The 26,533-nt window shown below is 37.2% G+C and overlaps 1 long non-coding RNA gene across 1 annotated transcript; it reads right to left on the reverse strand.

Moving 5' to 3' along the window:
• Nucleotides 1–15,456: 15,456 nt before the first annotated feature.
• LOC119144277 lies at nucleotides 15,457–25,858 on the reverse strand. The gene is made up of 3 exons (XR_005103038.1): nucleotides 25,848–25,858; nucleotides 25,500–25,504; nucleotides 15,457–15,506 (listed from the first exon to the last, which is right to left on the reverse strand). It is a non-coding gene; the product is annotated as an uncharacterized LOC119144277 (long non-coding RNA).
• Between the last annotated feature and the right edge of the window lie 675 nt (nucleotides 25,859–26,533).

Genomic DNA, 26,533 nt, shown 5'->3' on the forward strand with positions numbered 1-26,533 from the left:
AAAGTAAAATATAGTACTCAAATGACAAATATGTGTTTTCTTGGCAGAAGATTTGGGTTTTGTTCTCACATATATAAACTTACCTCAGGTTTCTGCCAAGCACCATTTTGACTTCCCTGGGAGTCTCAAAAGCAGATTTTGTTTCATCCTTATTTAATTGGGATGGCCAGAGGAAAATTTTATTTGTGTGCCCATACAGCACTACCGGGATCACCTGCATATATTGTTCTCTCACTATTTCCTCAGGAAAAGCAGTATTTAGAAGTGGAGAAGAACTGTGAGGATGTGGCTAAAAGCACTACAGACATTTTGTAGAAAACTCAACTGTTTTCCCAAATACCTTTTGCATGTTGAAACCCTTGGGTATCTTCATACAAAACTGTTAGCTGACGAAATTGAAATTCTTCAGGTAGTCAGGTACTGTTAATTGAAGCTGCCATTAATTACAGGAGGGAAATGATTCAACCATTAAAGAGGGATCCAGTAATTTGAAGACATCTTTCAGAGGTGACAGTGTCAGGTAATTTATAATCAAGTCTGAATAACTTCATTTTACTTCTCTAGTTATGTCATCTGCTGGAGTACTGTAACACTGGAACTCCAGTTCTGATTCCTGTGACATCCTTAAAGATTCTCAGATAAATGTTTACATGAGAAAGCTTAATGTCAAGTAAAACAAAACAAACAAACAGAAAATCCGTCCAAAAATGTTAAAGCTTTCTGTAATACAGAGCTCCAGAAAAAATGTTTGAAAGGTGAACTGACCTCACTCTAATGACTCAGAGAAAAAACTGTAAATAAGGAGGGCAACGCTTATGAAAACATACATATGTGTAAAGCAAAATAAGGAATTTATTCGCTACTTCCCATCAGGAGACAGCTACAAATGTTTTTGCTTCCTCCTCTTTTCCCTGAGCTTGTGTTACTGAGCTCAACATTACATCATATTGGACATCCATTTGCTCAGTTCTGGTCAGCTGTTCTCTCCCAAATTTTTGTGCATCTCCAGCTTATTCACTGGGAGTGGGGGGTGGAGAGTGTCAGAGTGGGAAAAAGAGAAAGCTTTGGTGTTTTGCAAACTGATCAGCAATAACCAAAACACTGGTGTATTAGCAGCGTTTTGGTTACAAATCCAAAACACAGCACCATGCAGACTGCTATGAAAAGAATTAACCCCATTCCAGCCAGACTCATTACAATATGTATGTAGACTTATAATGATACAGATCCTGAAAAAAAAAAAAAATATATATATATATATCCTGAAGTATATATATATTATATATATATATTATATATATATATATATATATAGTGTATATATATATATAAGACACAACAAATATGTGCCGGACTCTTCTGGCATTCTGCGGTTGGCCACTCTGATTATAAATATTAATAATTTTTAGATATCTATCATTCAGGAAAGAAACTTTTTAATTCCAATTAACAAAAGTGTTTTTTCTCTTTTTCCTTTTGGGGAATGAGATTTCCTGACACTGCTCTTGCCACCAGAAAGTGCCACTTTGCGTTGGGCCAAATTTTCTGATTGTATTACAGAAGCTGTGTAGACTGCAATTGGTTAAGTGGTCAGTGCTAATTATTGAAAAAAATATTTGATCTACACAACCCTTTACGGTTAAAATAACTATAAATGTGTCACGTTTCTTCTTTGAAGTACTTTTGAACTTAAAAAATATATTTTATTAGTTGGCAAATGAGGACTTTGGCAAATGAGTAAGTGAACTAAAAATTCAAAAGGAAATAAATCATTAAATTAATAAAATAAATCAATAAATTGTAAGTGTGATAATGTAAATCAACAATTCCCACCAGCCAATGCATTGGAAATCCTATACCATGTACATTACTCTGAAAGTAGCAAAATTTCTATAGACATCCAAAGTTCATTAGGTGATTATTAGGCTATGATTAGATTAACAATCACTCCATGAATTTCTAAGTTGTTAAGTAGTGGCAAAAGTGGGGCTGCTCCTCAAGGGTCAGTGAGCCATTTGACATGGACCGGCAATGCCCTCACCAGTGGCTCAGGGGAGTGCAGCTGGAGGGACAGCAATGGGACCTGTAGGCAGGCCAAGGCATCAGGCAATGCTGGGGGATCAAGCCAGGACAAAGACTGAGGCAGGAAATCCAAACGACAGGCCAGGAACAGATCTGGGGACCAGCACTGCTTTGATTTCTCTGGGGCAGGGACTGAAGGTCTCAGGTGGGGCTCAAATAAGGTACTGGGCAGTGGTCAGGAGGTGAACAAACCCAGGGGAGGCTAGCCAGGGACAGAAAGGGTAACAGTGCCCTCAGGGCCCTGACATAAAACTTCCAAACCAACATTTTAAAATATTCTTGGAAGTGTAACCTGATTTCCAATCAAAAAGCAAAACCCTCCAGTATTTTAAACTATTGTATGCAATGAGCCACACTTTTTTCAAGTGACTATTGGACAGTACTTGTCCAAGAATACAGTAACAATTCCTGCAGCTGTTAAACATTTTTCTGTATCTTAAATAGCTTTTCCCTCAGCATTCAGCTTTACAATGAACTCAGAAAAATCAATAATAATTCTCTTCAATAATTTAATTAATTAGATCAAGACTTAGAATTGTGTATAAGAAATGCTGATTTAAATAAGGAAAAATGTTAACATGACAAGTATTATCTCAGCAAATAGCCATCATTTTCTGTCTCTAACATGTCTTATGCCAGTTTTTATGTATTTAACTATTTTGAGGGGGAAGGGGAATAACAAGAGGTTGTGTATTCTGAAAGACTCACAAGGGATATGAAAGATAAGATCATCAGGTCTACAGTGAGAAATTTTCCCTAGGACACAACAAACGACTTTTCCTTTTAACTCTTTCCAGGTATGACTGATGTGAATTAAGACAGATGCCTTAAGCATGGAGTTGAAAAAATCATAAACTATATGTGGGAATTTTATCCCAAACTACCAAAGCTCCACTGAACTGCTAAAGCATTGATTTTTTACCAAGTTTCCCAAAACATTACTATGTGATTGTTCTGAAGGATTTAAAATGTGTTAAAGGTGAGTAATGACTAATATGCTTAGATTCAAGTATAACCAAATTAGTAAAAATGTTTTAGAGATAGCGTTTTCAGAAACTAATGCTATCTGACAAAAGCTGGCTGTTAATATTTATGTACTATGTGTTATTATTCTGTGCTGGGAAAAAAAGCAAAGCAAAACAAAAGAAACCAAAAAAACATTTAAAACATCCATCCTTACTCACTAAGAATACCATTTCTGAACAGTAATATCTTAGGTTGCTAAATACTTTTGTGGATATCAACCTATGCACCTAACTCCAAGCTCAGGAACACTTTATTAAATTATTCGTAAGTATTCTAACTCAGCTAAGGCTGACACTATCACTCCATTGGGATCAAATACACTTCACTTTTAGGTATGCTTTCGTATTACATTTAAAGAAAAAAATTACAGTAAGTGACAATGATTCAAATTTTCAAATACAACCTTGTCATAAAGAAGTAAGGAGTCAGTATTTCCTACAATAAAGAATGTTTCAAAGGGCTAAGAAGCCATTTTCTAACCACTAGCGCTTCTTTAAATAAATTTTTACTTCATTTTTAAACTGCTATTGTGTCAGTGCAAAGACTGATAACCACATGAATTTCAGTTGTGCTCTACCTTAAAGTCCCAGGAATCATTGCAATGAACAGATTCTTAACGAAAGAAAGAAGATCCCCAATCTGGTTATCATCCTCACTCGTGGTAGATGTTTGAAGGGTCTAAACAAGAGACAAAAGGGCACTGATAATGCTTGAAGTGTTGAGTCAGCTTTTCAGTTTCAGTTCTCACCCAGTTCATGCCTGTAGCAGAACCTTCACTATGATCCTCAGAAAACTTGTGTTGATACTGAGAGCCTGAACCTAGTACAATTTTGCAAGAGACATTGTAGTGTGCTTACCAGAAGAATGATTCAAATTACTTGAATTCTGTATGTGCTTTTTATATTCTAGTACTGTGATATACCTGTTTGGTGTCTCAGCTACCTCGTCCTTGCATATCACTTTGATATCCTTTACCTCACCCACTTAGAATAATGTTGCATAGAAACACAGATTTTAATGCACTGCATAGAAATTGTTTTCTGTCAGGAAAAAGGAGCTTGGTTGGGTCCTTTGCATTTAAACAAATATTGCCTTTAAATTTTAGAAATGCTAGTATCAAGTGTTCTACATTCTCTGCGGATTTGCCTTCTTACTAGCAATTTAGATTGAGAAGAAACAGTTACTCAACAAATAACCCCCACTTTTAGATTTTTATCTTCAGATTCTGTAAATCTCTAGGAGCTTTAAATAATTATTTGCATCTTCATATTATAACACTACCTTCAATAACTTTACCACATTTTACTGAATTGTTAAATTGATAAAATTGGGCACAATTTCATATTCATACAGATACTACTTATAATGGCCACAGAGCTTTCATTTTCCCTGGACTTTAAAGGCACATGTTGCTTATATGTAGCAAATCTGTTGAGCATTACTTGTAGCACTAAAAAATCTACTGAAATCTGGAATAATGATACATTCTAACCCCCTTATTTTGCTTGATGTCTAGTTGCAGATAGTGCCCTCTAATTAAATGCCCTCTACGTTAATCAACGGATTACTGCTCAGATTTTCACTAATTTATTTTCCCAGAAAATAAACTTGTTAACTCAATAGAAGAGTGTGTGTGTGTCTGTGTGTCTGTGTGTCTGTGTGTCTGTGTGTCTGTGTGTGTATGTGCACTGGGCAAGCTTGCAGAATGGAGCTAAAACAAGTTTGCAAGCAAGAGCAAGGGTATACCTTAGACTGCTAGTGAAGGACAACAAAATAATTAGTTCAAAGTCTACAGGCTGTTCAAATAGCACTGAAGCAATACATTTATGTTGTCTCCTGAGGGGACTAAATGATTCTGTAGGAATTTTGCTGTCATATTCATTCCTTCTGTAAATGATACTTAGACAGTATTAAGCAGAAAAGGTTATTTCAAATATTGTACTGTCCTCTTTCTTTCCCCTTCTTTTCTAGTTCCTACATGGGTTCAATAACAAGAGCTGTGCAGGACCAACTAACAATCATTAGATGTGTCTAGTTTTCCAGAGCTGTTTCTAATTTTCCTGGGATTATAAACAATTAATTCCATACAACATTGTGCACAAGTTGTTCATGACAGACAGGAAGTTTAAGTGGTTGATGATAGTTTGTCATTATTCAGTCATCAGTAGATGTTTAATCCAAAAAGTAAATTTAACTATGGAGATGAAGATGAAAACCTAGACATATTCTGTAATCACATGTGTCTCTATTCATGAAAGTGAATATATATTGAAGTTGAATATCCCATGCTTAATACTGTGTGATCTGGATTATAAATTTATCTTTGTACAAGACAGTATATGAATAAGAAAAAAAAATAATGAGAATAACATAATGGCAGAGCACCAGTTTGAGATGATGGAGCTCAGAGTAAAGGCTTTCATATCTCATACTTCCATGAGAGTTGACAAATATTATATAAGGAACTCTTTAAGACATTAGTCTTAATACTTTCCCTTCCCTTATTGTAAAGTAAACCCAATGTCTTATTTGAGAATTAGTCTATTTTTCCTCACTGAAAGTTTCTTTTGTTTGTTTGTTTAGATAGGTGATTGTTGTCACAGGGTGAACCCAAACTGAAAATTTAGAAGAAGCTGCTGGCAATTATTTCTTTTTTTTTTTTTTTTTCTTAAATACTGTTTTCCTGCTAGGGTATGGTTAGTACGGATTTTATAAGCTACTATGTATCTAAATATATCTCTGTACTGCAAAGTTTGGCATGCTGTGTTATAGGGTAAAACCTAGCACATCCTTTCTGTAAACAATCAGATATCTCAGTGGCCTTTTTGTTTCTTTAGTTACAGTGAATTTAACCTTCATGCAGTAATACTGTGTTTTCAATCTACTTGGTAGAGTTCGGTGGAAGAAGAGGTGGCTTGGTAACTTAGAAAACCACCTGAAGACTTACTAAGATGTTGAATTATGCAGACTGTTCAGATCAAGCTCTGAGGGGAAGGTGCCAGCCTTACTAACAGACTATAGAAATAAGCTGAACAATACAGCTTGGCTGCTTGGTAAATACACCGGTGTTTGTTTAGTTTAGGCTGGGATAGGTTTTTGTTTGGAGAGAACAAGGCTCTGAAGTGTTAAAGCTACTGAGATGCCTCAAAATGTCACACAGCCCCTGTGCTGTCTTACTCTGTGCCAGGCAGCTCGTGAATGCTGGTCACAGGATGCTTTTTCCATATTACCTGTGTTTCCATTCAAAATGAAAATCTAGTGACAGTAGTTTTCAGACAGGATATTGAATGTGAGGAGTATTTTTTGTTCCTGAAGTATTATCTCCCATTCCTACTACTACTAAAGAATGCTTACACCTTTTGGGAATGTCCAGGTGTAACCCTCATCTACTTAGATAGTAATCACCACGTGCTAGTGATCATCTAAATATTTAAATGAATTTGTTTATCACTTCTTCCTGTGAGGAAAACACTCTTCCATCTAGGAAGCATGGTTTGTCTTTCTTTATATGGCTAAATTATATTTTTTTTATGGCAACCTGCAAGTATCTTAATATATATATATCTATTTTGTGTAAACCTAAATAGCTATGGTGGACATGGTTTTATGTTCAGCTCTTGTTTATAGATTTACTAATCTGAAAGCACCTTTTAGTGGCAGGGTATTTGAGAAGTGTGATTCTAATTTGGCCTTAGAAGAATACCAGAAGTTGTGCCAACATATTTTAATATTTTGAGAAGCTGCAGCCAAAGTGTTTTTATGATAAAGTGCTGCAGGCATCACTTTCACTGCCTTTTTTTCCTCCCAACTCTAAGAGTTTCAAGGTGGGTTTTTTTGATTATCTCACCCTGGGATCTAGTTGGACCAAAAGTGTTGCTGGAGTAAGTGAGTCTAGTCCCCTGACACTGCTAGGCATCATGTCACAATTTTGATAAATGTGTTTTAAGATGAACTGCAATACTGCTGGTCATGTAATCTCCAAGAAACTGGTGTCCTGGAAGCATAATCAGTAATAAATCTAAAAGTGTTAAATGCAGAGCTGTAAGGAAGAAAAATAACTTGGGAGAAACAAATAAATTCCACTTCTGTCAGAAAGCACCATGTGGCATGGTAATTTTGTTAAACGTAGCCACACTTGCTGTTTTGTCCCCTCTTCCCCATCCTTGAACAGAAAAGAAAGCAAGCCCTGCCACTAATACACTTGCTCTGGTTCCACTGTTTACAGGCTTAAAGACTTTCCTATATTTAGCACTCTTGCCTGCTTTGTGAAATGAATAAGCACATCAAGTAATATTCTACCATTTCATGAAAATTTCAGAGTGGTGACACTTCTAAGATTCAGGCACCTCTCCGACTGATAAACAAAGCACACAGCCACAGAGCTGCCCAGGAAAGACAGTGATGTGGTGCTGACTTAATTATAATGATATATTTCAAACTGCGTGGTTTTCCTGCTGTTTCAAATGATTTGGAATCAGAAGCAGCTCTATTTTAGTGACAGAGAAGAGGAAGTGAAGCCTCTGCTTTCCCAATACCCAGTCCACTATTAAAAGAGAAAAGCAAGAAGCTGAGCTTTGGAAAATTATGTTCATCATCCTTCAAACTTAACTATCCTTACAAAATAGCTAAGTAATTGATAGCTATGAACTACAGCAGTGCTCTTAACTAGTTGCACTAAAACTTCAGAAACTTTCTTTTTAAAAGGATTTATTTTATTGTTTCAGGTTTCAGTAACACTAGTTGAAGAAAAAGTGTAATTTTTTGTTTCCTTGCTGCCTGTGGAGAAACATTGTAGAAAACCTTCTTTTGTTTAAGAATCACAGCTGCTGGCAGCCAGTTGCAATAAAATTAGTATTCTAGTTGAAATCTGACAACTGGGAGTCCCTTGACAGTTTTCCAGCTATAGACTTCATAGCTTGGCCTCTCAAGCATTGTGAGAGAAGAAACATTACTCTCACTTTCAAATAGCTGCTGTGTTAAAAGCCAGAAGTATTTCACCCAGCACTGAAACGTAGCAGAGCCCACTGTTCTTACTGAGATGTCTCTTGCTGAACTTCCATTAAAGTCCCTGGGGTTATGCAGGCTACAGGATCGGGCATGGGTATGTTACCTGGATATGTAAGTATTGAAGGCCACTGTGCTTAAATCAGCATTGCAGCTACTATGGGGTGGGTATTGCTAATTAAAAAAACAAAGAAAAACAAAACCAGTGGGGATTGTAAAGCATTTCAAAAGCCTTTTGAATCCCTTTAAGTTTAGAATTTGATCATTAAGTCCATGAAGCAAAGTTTTATACACCTGCTGTAAAAAGTTCTATGAAGAACTAATAATTCTTCAAAGTGACCTATTATTTGAGGGGGAGGAAGTATAATGATGTCACTAAAGTAAGTAGAAACATTATTTTCTTGCCTACTCTCTTACGTTCACTTCAAGTGTATGTAGCATCTTGTGAAGGTCTAAGGTTTTGAATACTTTTTTTTTCTCTGATTTGATTTTTTTCAAAATGACAAATGTATGCCATTAATTTTCTTCTTTTTTCCTGAGATCATATTTATTTATTTTACTATGGCAAAATGACAAGAATACATTGGGGAGGAGGTGAGGTGAAGCTTTCCATCCATGGTTTGCCTTCTGGAGAGTAATCTTCTCTGATTTCCTTTTATGATGAATCCATCTTTCAGTATTCTAGAAATATACTTTTTAAATATTTTACCTACACTGATGGATGGTAGCTGGCTAAGTCAATTGGTGGTACACATTAATCTGACAATTTTCTTCAAACCTATACTGCTTTTGAAAAGTAGTTCATTTGAAGACTATGCAAGGATAACTCCAATGTAATATAAAGCTCTTCCCATGAATGAAGCCAATTACCACAACTAAATACGACAAAATAGCAAATAGTAAGCTGCCATTTTGAGTATCTTCTGTCTTTTCTGAAAGAAAGATGATGAAAATACAGGATGAAAACAGGCATAAGAAAAAAAAATAATTTTAAGAGACAGAAAACCACTCTTTAGTGTATGGTGGTCTGTCCATGAGATGCTTTGCATGTTCTCTGTAGATTTAGACTCCTGGAGAACAGAGTGTACGTGTTGTGCTCCTGGGTATTCAGAAGTCTTTGACACATAGATAAATACTTTTTGCCTCAACCAAATTTGGGGTTGAAAAAAATAGCATGAGAAACTCAATTGTTTAATATGCAAAAAGACAATTCTTGTATGTTCCCTGAGTTACTGAGGCTCCCTGTGCATGAGTATAGAACCCCTTGGCTCAGGAGATTTCAACTTTTCTCTAAATACTTACAGATAAAGCCTGCAGTAGTTATTTAGTGCTGAAGGAAATGCATAAACCCAGGCTTCTGAAACAATACTTTCCGTGATGTTAAATGTTTTTTCTGTTATAAGTTCTTGAGAAATGGTCAAGCCTCATAAAATTGCTTAAAAACCTTTGAAGTGTAACAGCAAAATAATTCCTGGAAGATCTGAGAGTCTGAGATATAATTAATGCAATACGAATTTAAAATTTGATTTTATGTTTGTGATTGGTATTGTTAATGCTGTACAAAAAGTCAGTTTTATGGTGGTTGTTTTTTTAACATCATTCTGTAGAATACCTAAAAGATTAAAGAGGTTGCAAAATAAGTTTCCAAATTTAGTAATTGAACACATAACAGATAAAGTCCTAATGACTTAAACTTAGCAATCATATGAAATCCAGTAAAGAAAATAAATCAGATGTTATTAAAAGCAATGTTATAATGCTAAATACTTTATTCCAATGGGAAATTATTTAGGTAGCTCTGAAACTGTAACTACTAAAGAATCTTAGTCCTTTCTAAATTCTTTCAATGCTAATAAACTGCATTATGTAAAACATGTGTAAGCAAACCCCTGGTGCCAGCATAAATTATGTTAAACTTCCTTAACCCTGAGTCTCATGTTGATGGCTGCTGGCATGACTAGAGATGCCCAATCAGTCAGCCGTATACTGGTATTCAGAAAAGATAGTAAGAGTGATGTTGGAAATTATTAAATTGAACTGTCTTACAAAAACGGTTCTTGAAAATTCAATTAATTGCAACCGGGGTTCATTCCTGAGTAAAGGGACCACTTAAAAGTTTTTCCATTGAGACTAGAGATAGTTTAATAAGCTTACAGTTTATCTGCTGGTTAGAAATCCATACAGGAATCAGTTATTTCTCAGGGTCTTTGAGTAAGTCTGATTTAAGAATAAATTTTACTTGGCTGCACATCTCTGTCAAGCTCAGGAGTCCCCATGTACTTCTTCAAGGTTTGTTGAAGTTGTTTATCCCTGGTAGATGATTTTACTGGTTTTCTTAGTGTTTAACTCTGCTAGTAACCAGCAGCATTTTTTCTCTCTTCTATAGTGTAGTAATATATATTTTTTATATATAGTGTGTGTATATATACATGAGTATATTCTCTGTCTATATGGTATATATGTGGTATATATACAGTGACATGAATGTCAGTAAGACAGGCAGAAAGAAATAGGGAAGGTAGATAAGCCTAGAGGGTTTGAAAAGGTAGTATTTTAATATATATATACACGTACACACGTATATAGGCCTGTTGACCTTATGCTGCTGAAAGAGCACATACTGAAAAAAAAATAAATGAAAGTGATGGGAAAGGTAACTCAAGGAATGATCTTTTAGTAAGTCATTCAACAAAAAGCAAACTTTAGCTAAAAGCCGAACCAAAGATCTACTCTGTTATCTGCTATCTGTTATCTACTATCTACTCTGTTATTATACATTAAGAGAAAGGAAGGAGGGGTGTATTCATATAAAGTATTTTTACTTAGTATCAGCCTAAAAGGAAAAAAAATGCAATAATCACTTATTTAAAATTGTTTGGGGCTAATATTAGACCTCATACAGGTGTGGATGTGTTCTAAAACAACAGTATTAAGGAAAAAACCTGGTTTGGAAGCTGTTAGAGAATGCTGCTACGTGCTATTTCAGTTTCCACTGAGGCTCACAATAAACTACTCAGTTTCACAGCATTTCTCAGTATCTCTATAACCCCTTACCAATGAAGATCTCGACTAAAATTCATTTATGAATCTCTACAACAATTACTATAGTCTAAGAATATTTCTCATACACAAAGAAGAATATGGTTAATTCCATTCCTCCCTCATCCCCATATTTTAAATCAATTCAAGTGATGTATACTTTTTAAAAGCAAGCATCTCTTGCTGCACCACGTGTTGTTCCATTGCCTTGGTGCCAGTGGTAGGTGGCCAGCTCTTTACATAGCACTGAATCTGTAATGCAGTTGTGTTATTCACACAATTGCTTTTAATGAGCTGGCTCTGAGCCAATGGTATCAGTGTCTCTGTGCTAACTCTGTGGTGTACACGATGACATAATTGTTTCTTGACTAACAAACTATAATGTGAACCACATGGGCTGTGGAAATCTAATTTACAAGCTAATTGGTTGCTTTGACCATGAAGTGAAAATGCTGCCACACAGAAACCAAAGATCTGAACCTACACAGTAATGACATGCTCTCTGCCTTGAACAGCAACGAGTGTGTGCTGTTGACAGATGGAAGTGCTTCTGGGAGACCGTTACAGAAGAGCAACATAGGATTAATACTGTATGTCTCCTCAGCACAGAAGCAATTTGTCAGTGACTGTGACAAGGTAAACTCATGTTTTATGACTGTTTCTATATTGTTCAGGCCAGATTAATAAGTTAAGCAAAATAAAGAAAACAGCTGTTTTAAAATGTGAAACAGGTATTGTGAAATACTGGATTGCTTTCAGTGTTGCTCCTAAGTATATGTAATTTAAGCCTGCGAAGTTATTGGATACTCTTGGATTGTATGAGCTTTTTCCAGATTCATGAATAATATAAAAGCAGTCAGATATTTAAGATGCACAAATTTTTTATTAAAGACTTTGAGATTTGTTTCACTTAAAAGTACAGAACTACCTCTTCTTTTACTCCCTTTTAAAAGATTGCTAAGCATGCAAGAATACATCTTTCCAGGCACCTCCAGGCAAAATGAGAAGTATAACTTGACTAGTTTTTACACACTGAATGTCATCACTGCTCAAGTGAATCAAAAGTCAAGTAGGTATTTTTAGTAGGCAACACAGTGTTTTACAAGAAATTTGTACTGACTATTAAAAGATGTGCACCAATTGCATTTTCTTGTAATTTGTTAACTGCTGAAGAAATATCAACAATGTTTAATTAAAACACTAATGCAATCTTTAAGAATCTTTTAAAAAAGGCAGCAGAGTCAAAGCTATTTATTATGTTGCTTTTGCAGCTAGCTCTTCTGCTTGCCAAACAAAACAAAAAAACAAACAAACAAAAAATCAGGCTGTCTGCCTGTTGTGGAAGTCCAAGCTGAAAGTAAAGAACAAACACTGAGATTGTATGACTTTTTGGACTTAACCAGTAATTATGGTGCCTAACAGGCTGCACAGAATCTTCAGTTTCTAACATGGGAGACAGGGGAGAGAGGGTGGCCCCTTGTCTTGCCCAGTTTCATGCCAAATTAACTGTTCTTGTAGGGAGAAGTGGCACAGACTGGCATACTCTGCAGAATTTTACCTATCAGACTGCATACAATGGAGAAGCCTTTTGGGGGGCTGGTGTCTCCAGAGGGGTGTGATAGACAGACTATCACAGGAGAACAGTAAGTCTTCATTTCTGTTTCCACATGAAAAATACAGTTTGCTGTTTATTTTGAAGGGAGAGGTAGAAAACCACAGTTAGTGAATGGTCTGGGGCACCATTTTTGTGCGTCATGCTCTTTGAGTAGAATATCTTCCTCAGTGGCTAGGGACGTCACAATACTCTGCTGTTTCTCCTACACTAGAAAACTTCTGATACTGGTATCATTCAAGAGGATTTTGCTACATATAGGAAAATGGAAGCATAAGGAACCCCATCAGAATTCTTATTCTGACATTTTTAACAAGTCTTGGTTGGAAAACTTTTTTAGTAATGTTGTGCGTTTATTTTTTTTTTCTTTTCTTTTTTAATAATTTTAACTATGTGAGAACTCTTTGCTTTGTTCTATTAGCTGCTATAGCTATCCTGGCACTAATAAGTGCCATGTTATCTGGAGATTCAACACTTTAAAGCTCCTTACCTGTACTATAAATCTCTGATCTAACTCTGCTTCTTGTTAGTTCCTTGATACAGATCTGATATGGCAGATTTTTGTTTTAAACTATTTATCACCATCAGATCATTTGGCTATCATAGCAATTATTCTGCTATAAAAACTATTAAGCCAGAATAAATATTTCATTGCAAACACACACAGCATGAGGCTTTAATGTAGTTCCATCAGGAAGTCATGGTCTCACAGAAGACTGTGGTATGCTTTACTTAAAACACAGGTTTATGGGTCAGTGAAGAAAGTAGCTGAAAATAGGAATTGCAAAAGTATTCTAAGAAATATTTTTTTTAAAAGCTGGGTTTTAGTGGGTGGCTTTTGGGAACAGATTACTGTTCTGAAAGATCTCAGCTTCTTTATCTAGGAGTCAGGCAGCTATTTTTTTTAAAAAAAAAAAAAACCACCTTTTTTCTGTTTTTCACTTGAGTAATGATAGCTTTCAATTCATCTGACAAAGATGATGCTATTGGAAAAGAGCAACAATAACGCTCACAGCAGAAGGCTTAGGTCAGGTCTTCAGCTACTCAAATCAAGCAGCTTAAAGGATGCAGAATGGTTGAGGTTGGCAGGGATGTCTGGAGGTCACCTGGTCAAAACCCCCTGCTGAAGCAGAGTAACCTAGAGCAGGCTGCCCAGGACTATGTCCAGGTGGCTTTTCAGTATCCAAGGAGGGAGACTCCACAACCTCTCTAGGCAGCCTTGTGCCAGTTCTCAATCACCCTCACAGTTTAAAATAAAAAATAAAATACATCTAAAAAAGATCTGTTTCCCAATGTTCAAAGAGAACCTCCTGTGTTTCAGTTTGTGTCCATTGCCCCTGGTCCTGCCATTGAACACTGCTGAAAAGAGCCTGGTTCCATCCTCTTTGCACCCTCCCTTCAGGTATTTGTACATAATGATGAGATTCCCCCTGATTCTTCTCTTCTCCAGGCTGAACAGTCCCAGCTCTCTCAGCCTTTCCTCATAGAAGAGCCTTTTAGTTATCTTTGTGGACCTTCACTGGACTTTCTCCAGTCTGTTCATGTCTGCCTTGTGCTGGGTAGCCCAGACCTGGACTCAGAACTCCAGACAGAACTATCTGAGAATGCTGTTAGCTTTTATCTTGTGCAAGGGCACATTGCTGGATCATGTTCAACTTGGTGTCCACCAGGACTCCCAGATCTTTTTCTGCAAAACTGCTTTGCTGCCTGTCAGGCTTTAGGATGTACTGGTACACGGGGTTGCTCCTTCCCAGGTGCAGGCCTTTGCCCTTACCCTTGCTGAGCTTCACGAGCTTCCTCTTAGCCTCTTTCTCCAGCTTGTCAAGGTCCCTCTGCATGGCAGCATGACCCACTGGCACATCAGCCCCTCCTCACAGCTTTGTGTCGTCTGCAGGCTTGCTGAGGGTATACTCTACACCATCATCCATATTATCAACAAAGATGTTGAACAGGACTGAACTCATTATTGACCCCTGGGTTATGCTGCTACTAACTGGCTTTCAGCTAGATTCTGAGCCACTGATCACGACCTTTTGGGCCCTGCAGTTCAGCCAGTTTTCAATCTGCCTCACTGTCTGCTCATCCAGACCATACTTCATCAGGTTCTCTAGGCATGTAGAAAATGCTTAGTTCTTTCATCTACTAAGCCAGTCATCTCATTATAGAAATTTATGAAGTTGGTCATGCAGTGTCTCCTGTACTTGGATTTTTGAAGGCTGGTTTTACTACTAAAGACTGAAGTGAAGAAGGTATTTGGCATCTCAGCTTTTTTCTTTGCCCTGGGTCAACAGGATTCCTGACCCATTCAGCATCTGACCCACACTTTCCCATGTCTTCCTTTTGCTACTTATATACTTGTAGAAGCCCTTCTTGTTGCCTTCAACATCCCTTGCCAGATTCATCTCCAGCTGGGGCTTTCCTAACTGTGTCTCTTCATGCTCCAGCAGTGTCTCTATAGTCCACACCTGTCCCTGCTTCTACCTCCTGTATACTTCCATTTTATGTCTGAGTTTTGCCAGGAGCTCCTTGCTTATTCATGCAGACCTCCTGCCTTTTTTTACCTTTTTTTCATTGAAAGGGACTGCTTCTGAAAATGTAGGAGCTGATCCTTGAATTTTACCCAGTTTCCTTGGACCACTCTTACCTCCAGGGTTTTATCCCACAGGATGCTTTCAAGTACATCCATGAGGAGGCCAGAGTCTGCACTCCTCAAGTCCAGGATTGTGATCTTGCCTTTTGCCCTCTGCCTTTTTATCAGGATCCTGTGTACTATCTCATAATCATGGCAGCCAAGGCTGCTTCCAACCTTCACATCCCCAACTAGACCTTTTTTGTTTATAAACTGAGATAATTCAGAACAGAGATCTGCTCAAAAAAAGTCAGCATTTCCTCTTGCTGGCAAACCAGAATATGCTGGGTTTGTCTCTCTGTCCTCTGAACCATGTGTACTGTTAGTGTATATAACTATGTGTACATTTTAAACTTTGGCACACATTCCACTTCTATGATATCAAGTCCTACATAAAAATTGTTTTTTTACTTGCCAGACTCAGAGGCTTACTTCTCACTATGAACTTGGGGATTTTGCTGTATGAATTATATAAGGTGATGTGTGATGCACAAAAGAAAAAGTGGAGAACAGAAGGAACACAGAATTATAATGGCTGCTCTACCTGCAAAAGTAACAAAATACCAAGTCCAAGGATATGGAAAATCTAGTCTATTTCTGGTTTATACTTTTCCCCTCAGCGATAAATGTTGCTGGTATCATAGAGATGCCCAAAACACCATCCTCTGGGTTTTGGGTTTTTTGTGCTGCTGTGTGTTGTTGTTGTGTTTTTGGTTTTGGGGTGTTTTTTTTTCTTTTTTTTTCCTAAAAAGAGTATTAATCAGAAATATATATGGGTACAAAATTAAATGTACATGACGGCGTGCCTGTGGTGACCTAACTCTGCTCCACATAGTGTTTGATATCTGGTGATTTTATCTTGTCACCCTGTTTCCTGAGAGTCTTCTGAAGTGTTGCACCCTCAGTGTGTGTCTTGCACATGGGATCAAGTTATTGCGTGTTCATGTGTACCTGTGAAGCATTTTATCTTGTCTTTGATATGGACAAGAAGTAAGTAAAGTTTAGAATTCCCACAGTTCCCCCGATTTCCAGTGCGATAAGACTGTATGTTCAGCAACAAGGCTTACATCTACTTCCTCTGCTTCATCCTCAAGTAGAATGGAAACCAGCCCCAGTTGTTTATTACCCTACTTCCAGAATACATAATAAATCTAAAATGTTTACCAGTCAAACAAAAATCAAGAGACAGGAAGTCATAAAATAAAAAATCAGAGCTCAGTTTCCACTATTTTGTAGTTGAAAAAAAAAAAAAAAAGAAAGAAACAACAAACCCCAACTTTCTTCTTAATATAACACTTCTGATGCCCCGACATCAGCTTGCAAGCTATGAAGACCCATCTGCCTGAATGGCTGGAATGATCTTTTATAAAGCCATGAAGGGAAGAGAAGGTTTTCTTGATGAAAAGTGCCAAGAGAGCTATCTAAGCACATCACTTGAGTGAACTACCTGAAAGAACCTGCTAAATGTATGAACTCTCTTTAAGTCCAGTCTTGATTTCAAAACATCAAGGCAAAACAACATCATACTCAGGCAGACTTTTGAGTGTCTGTCTCCATTTGCTGAGCTTGCAAGATTCATTTACTGAATCTCATTATAATGTTATCTAAATAGTAAATTCATCTACTGGATATATTATTGTGCAGGTAAAAAATTGAAAGGTTATGATAAAATGATTTTTTTCCTTTTTTGATTTAACTCTTAACTTCTTCATGTGTGGAGTTTGTGTTTATGAGTTTACTGTGTTGAGCAAACTTGCTGTGGGTGTGCTACTCCTTTCCACTTCTATTCATTGCTTATGCTGCACTGTAACTGTATATTTCTATCTGGTATAGAAGTTCACTCCCATGAGCAGTGACTATGTTCAGTTACTTAAACACCTTATAAACAAAACATATCTGCTGTTTCTCTGATGTGCAATATTAAAGCTAGAGGTGGATGTCAATATATGGGACAATGGAATGAATCCACAGGAATTCATGGGACCAATATATTGCTGTTATTCAGCTGCTGGAAGTGCCTAACTGGCAAAGTGTTAGAGTTCCTTGTGCTAAAAAACAGAAAAGAAAAAAAAAGTGTTTTTCAAAATACTCAAGACATTTTATTTCATACTGACTTTCCAGCTCAGCTGCAATGATTGTGATTGTTATTATAAGCAATTATATCAGTTATTAGTATGTAACATATTTGTAAATTGATCTATCAAAGGTATAATTTTTGCTGATAAATCACCGATGGGTATTTTTTTGGATGACAAACAAAGGCTTTTATGTTTGAAAGAAAAAACTTTAAATATCCAAATCTTAACTGATTAAATCTAAGCTTATTACATCTGTTTATACTTGATTTCTCTCATCCTGCTTAATAACTCAATGTGCTTTCAGTGCACAGCATGACAGATGCTCTTAGAAGGTGGTTCTCTATGTGATCAGTAAAGAGGAATTATAAGCATACAAGTCCCTATAAATGAAAGCTGGTTCAAGTTTCATGCTAAATGATTTAAGTAATACAACACTTCCTGAAGAACCTAATAGGATAAATTAGTCTCTAAAGGGACCATACAGAGAAATTCTACGAAAAGCCAGTTCTTGCAAAGCAGAGAGATATATTGATCTTGGAGGTTTTTACAGGTATATGCTACCATTAAAATGGCTGGACATGACTCTAGCCATCTCCAAGAGGCCAACAGTTCAATATAGTGTCTTTTCCAAGTCACAGAAGAGCTATTTCTCATTTGAAGATCATTAAATGCCTCAATTGTCTTCTAGATTAGTTATTCCTCAGTATAGTCTTAAACTTAATTGTGTTCTAATTTTACACATAATTAGTTTGCAGTAATGTGAAACTGTTGATTTTATTTTCTTCAAGGATCAAGAACTGAAACATCTGCTGAACAGAAGTTTCTTCTTTTAAATGCTATAACTGATGGAGAGAAAACTGTTACCAATCTTGGAAATATTAAAAACAAACTTTCAAGTACTTGTCCCCTGGAAGGTTTTTAAAAGTCTGATTTTGCACATCTGTCAGCCTTATAGCTTCGTCTTTGTCTCTGCTTCTTGTTCCTACTCTACCCTCCTGCTGCAGTGGGAGCCTCTTCTTTCTCTCTCTCTCTTCCTCTTTCTCCTTCTCTATTTGCTCCTTTCCAGAAACTTCTCCCAGATGTGCTCGCTTAATGCCTCATCTAGAAAGTGCTGGCCCTTCAGCCAGACAGCTCTTCTCTCTGTTGGTTAGCCATAATTTTTTAACAAAACACAACACAAAATAGACATACCATAAGTGGTAAACAGACAAACAAGAGTGCATCAGCATTAATATCTAATAAGGATGCCTTTAAGAAGAATGAGAAACACTAACAAGAAAAAAACTTGCCCACTAGAAAGAAGGCCATTCAGGTGTGAAGGAAATGGGAATTACACAGTTAGTGTTTGTTACAGAATCTCTACATGGGTGAGTATACCACTTCTGCATCAAATGCGTATTGGTTTGACAATGCAGGCTGAAACAAATTATGTTGTCTGAGTCACTGTTAATTATGTGGACTAAATAACCTACCTGCAAAGCCCCACGTAATATGGCTGTTGCTCACTTTAGCGATGGACCATACTTATTCTTAAGTCATTTTTAGTGTAGAAATTACTGAGGTGTTTTATATGCATATGTATATATATATATATATATATATATATATATATAAAACCCCGTATATTATATATGTTAACAGATCAGAAGCCTTAGCCATCAGTTTATTCTTTATATGGGTCAGCATTTTTACACCTGATTTTATTCCTACAAGATAAAAATTACATGGACTATATAATTGTATAGGTCTTCAAACATCTCATCACAGTTAATAGGATGTGACATATTACCTTGACAAGCAGGTTGTTTGTCTTATAGTCTCGTGCAAACTCACTCATCACTTTCTAGTTAGCATTTCAACTGTTAGGCGTGGCATAATTGAGGCTTCTCCATGTGTGCTTTTGCCCAAATGCGCAGATTCTCCCCTCAAAATACCTACTGGATATCTATTTTTTTTCCTTAACTCTATCTCAGTTCACGTATATGAACATGTGTTTCTTTGGAGCTGACATGAGGTCCATGTCCTTGTAGAACGGCAATTCCTCTTTGGTGTTCTTATCTGAAATTTTTGTTTTGTTGATTTCTTTCCCTTAAGCTGCTTGAGTAACAACTTCTGAGAATCCTCTTCTGAATATACTGCGGTTTGTAATTTCCTAAAATTCATCATTCTCATGTCAGTTTATTCTCTGCAAATGACCTGACCAACTCTCTTTTTCAGAAATTCACAGGTGATTAAGGTCTAAGTTTATGCCTTCTTTCATTGCCATTTCTGTTTGCCCTTTACTCCCTACCTGTGTGTTCCCTAGTATTTCTTTCTCTGAGGATGCATACATCTCCTGCTACTTCTTATTAGTTGCTCTTGAAAATAATTTTGCCCAAATGCATGAGTTTCAAGAACTGTTCAGGGTTTTTTTTGGAATTCATATTACATCCTTGGGTTGAATTTACAGAGCTTCAGAGAATATTGCTTCCCTGTTGCACACTCTGTAGGTCAGCTATTTAAGCTAGAACCTGCAACAGCTGGCATAAAAGACTGTTTATATTTGATCAAAAAAAAAAGAAGTCTCTGAGTTCTACCTTTAACCCACACCCCTGGGCTCAATGTGAGATTATCAAAGTCTGGGCATGCTGTTTCTTCAGGATTTGATCCCATGTACTTATGGGAGTAATCAAAGCAAAAGGCTGGAACACATTTCTCCTGAAACAGTTACCATAAGAAATCTCTCCTTCCCTAAACTATGCAGTCATCAAACTTCAGAATGCAGTAAGGACAGCTGAAACCTTGTCTGCTCTTAAATCTTTTGTGCCAACTATTACTACCATAGCTGTGCTCCACGCTGACAAAGGAAAGAAAACAAGTCTGACAAGAATACATTATATTGCTTTCTGCTTGCCCTCACTACTACCACAGAAACAGGAGTTGTCACAGTGCTTTTCTCATTGTGCCATGGCAAAAAGTTCCCTTGCACAAGTCCTATTCAATCAAATCTTGTCCAAAGATTTAAGAGATTTGATCTAGATAACAGCTAGAATTGCCTCAGATCTGTTGTTAAGATGGAACCAGGAAGAAATGCATATTACGCTTCAAGATTTCACATTCTCACCAACCTTTATTTTGTCCCTCAGAACTTTTTCTGGATAATCTGAAAGAGTTCTGTCATGGAAAGTCATCCCCTAAGCAGTGTTCAGGCTCATTCTTCAACTCTGATGCCAGCTGTATCTCTCCTGCCTTCAATTCAGAAACAGATATAAACTCAAGCAGCAGTTGATTTGGCTTTGGGACCCACTAGATCTGTGTAGACGTAATATTCTCAATACCAAGAATGATGAATGTGTCCATGAGGCTTCTTCAACATTGGTTGCTAGTACTGATACTCAAATTTTCAGTTAATATTGAAGAAAGATATTTTCATACAATTTGCCAAATTTTTACATTTCAGTGAATAGCTGTATCTCTACTGCTGGACTGAAAGTATATTTGCACTGCATTATGATCTGAGGATGGACTTTTTTGATGATCTAAGAAAAAGAGAGTTCTTTAAGCCTATGCTTAGATCTCAGCATAACGTAAGTCCATCTTAAAAGCTATTTTATTACACTATGTCTTCCTCAGGGTTTTTGTATTTGGTTGGGTGGTTTTTTTGGTTGTATTTTTTTTTTTGTTTTGGTTGTTTGTTTTTTTTTAAATAACTTCCTCTCCCTATTTATTACGCAGGAAGCCTTTGCATGAGAAATGGTTTATAAAAGTGTAGCCCATGGCTGCAATTCCACTACCTGGATCAGCACCACAGGCTCTCTGTGGAAATGCAAATCACTAACTGGGGTCTGATTTTTTGTTTTCAGCCAAAAATTGTTTTTACACTCCGGGGGTTGTACTGTGATGCTACTTGTACTTGTTAGTTTCTCTTCATGTTTTTAGGGTAGAGATTCTATCTAGGTTCGGATGTCTAGCCTATTCTGTCAAACTGAACTTTGCTGTACTGACTTGACCTTTTTTAGATTTCTGCTGTTACTCTCAGGTTCATGCAATCGCAAAAAAAGAACAGAGATGGTTTTCCAAATCACAGAATGCTGAAAAGGTCAAAGTAGTAATGCAGCCTTCACTGTTTCTCCAGGTATAAGGTGTTGAAACTGTGTCCACATAATTCTTATGACTAGACTTTAAATAAGCCTGGTAAAGGTCTATGGGAACTCTTGTTTTTGAAGGTGAGAGTGATGAAAATACTAAATGGTAAGAATGCTGTTATTCTGAAGAAAGCCTTAATATTTTGATCAAAGTGTTTAACTCCTGCCATGCCAAATTAAAGTTATAAGCAATGTTTCACTGTAGACATTTTTGTCTTTTATATAGGTTTCTCACAACAGAACCATACATTACATGTTTCCCAGGTAATCCTTATGTCTTGCAGTCTGTATTGTATAAGACCTGTCAAAAGAATGTTATTCTTTTTCAGTATACCATACTACCATAAAATTAGTGTGCATGGGTTTGTTTTTTGGGTATTTTTTTCCATATCAGACTAGTATACAGCAAGTAGAGTCTTTATTTTACATATTTGACACTCCATGATCTTGTATACAATGGCATATAACCCTCATTTGCCACATGAATTGTATCAGATGAATGACATGACAATTTTTGTGTTTCATTGGGAGAGGAATGGTTGATTTCAGTTTTTACAAACTGAAATTGTGTTATGTTACACTCAAAATCCTGACAAAGGCAAAGAAACTCCAAACCTTATAAATGGAGCCAATAATTTATTCTCAGTCCAAATAGAAGTTTTAGCAGACCTATCGTAATACAGCAGTTGGTACATAAGTTGCTAGACAAGGTAATGTGTAAAACAATATTTTGAGAGTGAGTACAGATGTCTTCGGCATTAAAAATAGGAGTTAATTGCTGCCAAAAAAGGAATACTCAGAAAACTGTAATTACATGAAGATTACAAGCAGGGGATAAACTTTTTCTTTTTTCTCCTTTGAAAAATCAGTAACGGAAGACTTGTTTTCAACAGACAAGCAGAAATTTTGTTTCCGTGAATACATGTTGTTGTTGTTGTTGTTGTTGTTATTATTATTATTATTATTAACCACAAAACCATGACAGAGCCCTTGAGTGTCAATTATTTTTATGGAATGATGACTTGAATATATTCTAGTCATTCTCTTTGGGCTTACTAATGCGGGTCCATTTCCCCCAATGTTCTGCCAGTGCATGGTATGGCTTACCGCAGAAACACTTCAGCTCAGCTGCCATCTTAATCTTAGTATTTACAAATATATAAAAGACCAATGATATCATTGGTATTATAGAGACTTGGTGGAATGAGTCCCATGATTGGAGTGCTGGGATGGAGGGCTACAGGCTGTTCAGGAGGGATACGCAGGGCAGGTAAGGTGAAGGTGTTGCACTCTATGGAAGGGAAAGGTTTGATTGCACAGCCCTTATAATTAGTGATGATGTGGTTGAGAGCCTCTGGGTAAGGATTAGGGGGATGAAAACCAAAGGAGATGTGGTAGTATGTGTCTACTACCAATCACCCAGCGAGGATGTAAGCACTGGTAATTTACTCTATAAGCATTTACGAGAAATTTCAGAATTGATAGCTGTGGTGAAAATTTATTAAATTGATTACTGCTTATGAAAAAAACTTTGTCTTTAATTAGGGATTGCTTAATTTGGATGGTGAGCTCAGGGAGCTCAAGGACAACTTTCATGAGCAGTGGTGTTTGTCCTGAGACCAAGTTCATGTCTTCATGAACAGGACCAGCCAGACAATCAATGTTGTGTGCAGCTTTGTCATGACGTTAACTCCACTGCGCTCAGCCATCTGGCCAACGTTCCTGGTGTGTGTGAACCTTATGAATCATGAGATAATGCATGCCTGCACTTAGCCTAAACCTAAAAGTTTGCATACACTAGGTGTGTAAACTATTTTTAGTTTTCACTGAGTATAAAGGTGGGCAAGCTCTGGGACTGGGCCAGAAGCCTCACCTATGGGTGGATGCACCGTGTAGGAATTTTCCCAGTTACCAAGAGACTGGGATGCTGGCTGCAATGAGGCTTCCCAGTTGAAGATGTTAATGTGGTAATTGGTGATAAATCCTGTTCTTAGTCTCTGTAATGCTTTGCAGTAATGATCCGATGCTTCACTCCTATTGGTCTTTTAATCATATTGTGCATAATAAGTAGTACAGTTTCCTTTTATTATATTACATCTTACTTTTCCTTTATAGTGTAATATAATAAACTGCATTAATTCTTATATTTGATTCAGAATTATTTTTTGCTTGGTCTCCAGTCAATCAGCAAAGCAATAGCCCTTGTCCTTATGGGAGATTTCAACTTCCCAGACATCAACTGGAAATATACTGCTGTGACAAGCAGGTCTTGGAAATTCTTGATGTTTGTAGGAGATAACTTCTTGTCACAGGTACCCAGTAGGCCAACAAAGAAAGATGCCCTCCTAGATGCCTTCCTATTTGTCAATAGAGAAGGATTCATGGGGGATATGGTGGTAGGTATCTGTCTTGGCCACAATGATCATGAAATGGTTGAGTTTACAATTTTCCGTGTAAAGAGAAAAAAGGACAGCAGAGTTGCTACCCTGGTTGTCAGGAGAGTAAATTTTAAGCTAGTCAGGGAGCTATTTAGCAGAGTATCCCAGGAATCCACTTTTGAGGGCTTAAGAGTCCACAAGTGCTGGTCAGTCTTTAAGAAGCAAAATTATTTCCACCTACAACTTTTTTTTTTTTCTAGATGTATGGGCCATACTACAGCTCAGATTTGAATCTATTAGAGGCTTCTCTTGCTTCTTGGCTTTTAATATATATATTAAATTTTGTGTAATTCTTGTTCTAAATTCTGTATGTGTCACAGAAATTCAAAGTAGTTCTTTGCCCTTTACCTCTAAGTCTGTTTCACGTCTCCTTTAATCCCCAAGAAGAAGAAAAAAAACCCCACCTTTATTATCTGATTTTTCCCCTAAATAATAGAATGATGTTGTAGAAGAACTAAGTGTAAAATTACAAAGACACTGAGGCAATGGAAAGAAGCAAATAAACAGCTATCATTAAATTGCTAGACAGATTAGCATTTTGCTTGTGACAGTTTTTCATGGTGAAATGAAAAAAAACTTAACTTTAAGTAGCAACAGTTATTTTCAAACTATGCCACTGAGACTGTCAGAACAATATACATTGGAGTTTGTGAGACAAAGTTGGCAAAGAAAATATTTAATGAGATTGAATGGGAATATTTTTTTTCTTCAGGTTAATTCAAGATAATATTTTTTTTGAACTTGGAATTATCTCCAATTTGGTTTGACCTGACCAAACTTTTTCAGACGGCTACAGAACTAGATACGGAATTATTATCAAGTAAAGTCTTGCTCTACTTGAAAAACAGGCTTTTCTTTAAGCTCCTCTTAGAAATCCTTAACTGGAAATATATCTTCTTTCTTCTTTTGTAAGATTTCCTGATTCTCTCAGTTAAGTTATGTGCAGCTTTATCGATATATAATTTGTCTTCTGTACATGAACTCTTCTAGGCATAGAACACATTTCTACTTGTAAAACACTGTACAAATTTATGATGCTCTATAAATGATTAATAGCAATAATACAGCTGAGTAAATAGAGGTGACTTTTTTGAGGTTGGAAAATGCTGCTGCTTTATTAGAGATCAAAATTAAAAATAAACATTCTGGTGTAACTGCACTGACTTTGGAGACAGTTTGCATGAAGGTCACCAATGTTTGTCTGTCTTGCCATTTTGAAGAACACTTCATTCTCATTCTTTTTATGCTTGTTTCAACATGGTCATCTGTTCTTTTATCCTCTTTCCAAGCCTTGTATAAATAGGACATTCGTTCCTGGCAGACAGTTTTAAGATTTGGCTTTAAAGTAAAGTAAGGAGAAATATGAGTAAAGGAGAACAGAAAAACTATTGGAAACAAGGTTTGAGTGAGGTCTCTGTATTACAGTAGTCATTAGTAAGTCATAAACCTTTTTTCATTTACAGGAACCCTCCCTTTCTCAGTAAGCATCCAGCACCCTGACTTTCTAATTTATGCCTCTTTAAGCCTCTGTGGTGATATATCTATGAGTGATCTAGCACTAGAAGACAGCTGGCTACAAAAGCCAGCTGATAGAATCATAGAATCATTTAGGATGGAAAAGACCTTTAAGATAATTGAGTCCAGCTATTAACATAACACTGCCAAGTCCATAATTCAATCACGTCCTTAAGTGCCATGTCAACATGTCTTTTAAATGTCTCCAGGGATGGTAATTCCACCACCTCCCTGAGCAGCCTGTTCCAATGCTTGACAACCCTTTCCATGAAGAAATTTTTCCTAATGTCCAATCTAAACCTCCCCTGGGGCAACTTGTGGCTGTACCTCTTTGTCCTATCACTTGTTACTTGGGACAAGAGACCTACCCCCACCTGCTTACAGCCTCCTTTCAGGGAGCTGTAGAGAACAGTAAGGTCTCCCCTGAGCCTCTTTTTCCCCAGACTAAATAACCCCAGTTCCCACAACCACCCCTTGTAAAAATTGAATCCCTAGACCCTCCAGCAGCTTCATTGCCCTTCTCTGGACACGCTCCAGCACGTCTACACCCCTCTTGCAGTGAGGGGCCCCAAACTGAACACAGTATTCAAGGTGCAGCCTCACCAGTGCCCAGTACAGGGGGACGATCACTGCCCTGGTCCTGCTGGCCACACTGTTGCTGATACCAGCCAGGGTGCTGTTGGCCTTCTTGGCCACCTGGGCACACTGCTGGCTCATGTTCAGCTGGCTGTCAGCCAGCACCCCCAGGGCCTTTGCCTCCAGGCAGCTTTCCAGCCACTCTGCCCCAAACCTGTTGTGTGGGGTTGTTGTGGCCCAAGGGCAGGACCCAACACTTCTCCTTGTTGAACCTCATAACACTGGCCTCAGCCCATTGGTCCAGCTTGTCCAGATCCCTCTGCAGAGCCTTCCTGCCCTCAAGCAGATAAACACTCTCCTCCAACTTGGTGTCATCTGCAGACTTACTGAGGTTGCACTCAATCCCCTTG

The sequence above is a fragment of the Falco rusticolus genome, chromosome 3, assembly GCF_015220075.1.
Source record: "Falco rusticolus isolate bFalRus1 chromosome 3, bFalRus1.pri, whole genome shotgun sequence".
Taxonomy (NCBI): Eukaryota; Metazoa; Chordata; class Aves; order Falconiformes; family Falconidae; genus Falco; species Falco rusticolus.